At 38.3% G+C, this 2,041-nt stretch overlaps 1 pseudogene; it reads right to left on the reverse strand.

The window, feature by feature from the left end:
• Positions 1 to 353: 353 nt before the first annotated feature.
• LOC109701765 (serine/threonine-protein kinase VRK2-like) lies at positions 354 to 1,693 on the reverse strand (annotated as a pseudogene).
• Positions 1,694 to 2,041: the final 348 nt, after the last annotated feature.

A 2,041-nucleotide genomic window follows, 5' to 3' on the forward strand; every position in this document is an offset into this window, starting at 1 on the left:
ATAATACATAACTGCCTTTGTCTCTTTACTCAGAGTCAGCTGCAAAATTGTGGGTCAAAGTCTAGTAGAACTTCCTAAGTCTGTGACCCCAATACCAACTGTGGAAGAGTATGTGCACCAGAATGGAGATCTTTACTTGTGGAATATACCTGGCTGAGTAGAATTTTGATGGGGTTCATAAAGTGAACTTGGGAGTTGGATACAGCTGGACTTTTGTGGGAAACTTTACTTCATTCCAAAGTTCTTGAGATTCACAATACTTTTGTCTTCTTGTGTTTTCTGGAGCTGCTTCATTGTGCATCAATCCAATCAGCTTTTTGCCCTTCTCTACATGTCCCATAGCACTTCTCTCTTCATGGACTTTTTTTCTTTTTTTGGGCTTCTTGGATGTACACAAACCTGGACTTCTCTTTTCTATTAATTAAGCTATTTTGCATCTGATTGTTTTGCTTTGTTGTAGCCTTTCCTGAGTCAACTTTTTGATTGTCTGTTGTGTGTACATTCACATTTGGTCCTATTATGGAAAATTCCAGTGGTCCAAAAGGCATCGCATCTGGATTCAGAATTTTCTTGACAATTTGATAGTTTGGCTTTTCATCATGTGCTAAACTAGGGACACATGACAAAAATTGGCCAATTTCACTTTCACACTTGGTTGATTTTATCTCATGGTGGGAAAATCTGAATTTTCATGATTTGGTAGGAATGAGTTTCTAATCCTTTAATTCCCTTCCAGGCTTACTGCCATTCAAGTAGGGAACTTCAGAGACACTGGGTTTCACTCTAGCAAGTGCTTCCAGAAGGAGTTCATTGAAGCAGCGATTCAGGGATATCATCCAAGAGGGTTGTTTTAGCTGTGTAGATACCCACAGGGTCCTTCAGGTTCTGTTCCAGGAAAACTTCCCATGTAATCACTGCAGTATATAGTATCTGAGTCTTTCAACATCACATCGTCTTGACAGGGCATTACCTTGTGGGCATTGAAGCTGGTGGACTCTATTGTTCCATTATGGCCCTTTCTAGGATTTTCTTGATACTGGTTATCATTCCCATTTGGGATGATTTCTGTAAGAAGTCATAATCTGTAAAGTAACCCCATCTGGAATTTTGTAATCCCAAAGTAAATTTGCTGCTTTTATATCACCATGAAAATATTTGTTTTCGTGTATATATTCCCTTACACCTGACATTCAGATTCATACCATTTTTTGTGGTACTGAGATTTGAACTCAGAGCCTCACACTTGCTAGGCAGGCGCACTACCACTTGAGACACTTCGCCGGCCTGACAGTTGATTTTTGAAAGTGCCATTCTGGTCTGAGGTTATAAATCTATTCCTAGTCTTCCTAATACTATGAATCTGTAATTTCTTCTCTTGAAGTCAGTCAGACCAGATCCATAAAACAGAAGGACTCCTAAATAACCAAATTTTTTGAGTTCTGTCTACTTTTTGATAGTCTTTTTGCAGCTTTCTGATTAAAAATTTAAGCTCTGAAAATAATAGGCTATTTTCTTAATATTCCAGTGCTATTACATGTCTTGTGTCTTTGCCAGTCTGGTTTATTTCTGGGCAAGTGAAATCCTCCAGTGCCAATCATCTTGCCAAGTCCCAATGTTTTCTCTCTATACAAACCAGAACCTTGCCATCTAGAAGTGCAAGAGGAAATTTATACTTCTCATTTCTTGGTAGCATCACTTTGGGCCTCAGTGTTCCCTATAGCTGTATAGGGAGCTGTAGTGTGCTCTCCCCAGGCCCAGCTGGGCCCTTTTATCTTTGTTTACCATCCCTTTCTATTCCTGACTTCCTATTGGTTACTCGAGCATTTATTGGATCTCTATTTTGATTTATCTAGTGTTTTATGATGTATCTCTTTGTATGTATTTTCGTCGCTGAGTGAAGTTTTACATTATATATGTGTAACTTATCACGGTGTATTGGTGGTGTTATTTTACCAAGTCTGAGTGAAGTGTAGAAATCTTCTCTCTTTTAATGTCTCTTTATACTTCCCTGTTTATAATTGTCTTATGAATTTCATTTATA

Source organism: Castor canadensis, chromosome X (assembly GCF_047511655.1).
Source record: "Castor canadensis chromosome X, mCasCan1.hap1v2, whole genome shotgun sequence".
NCBI lineage: Eukaryota > Metazoa > Chordata > Mammalia > Rodentia > Castoridae > Castor > Castor canadensis.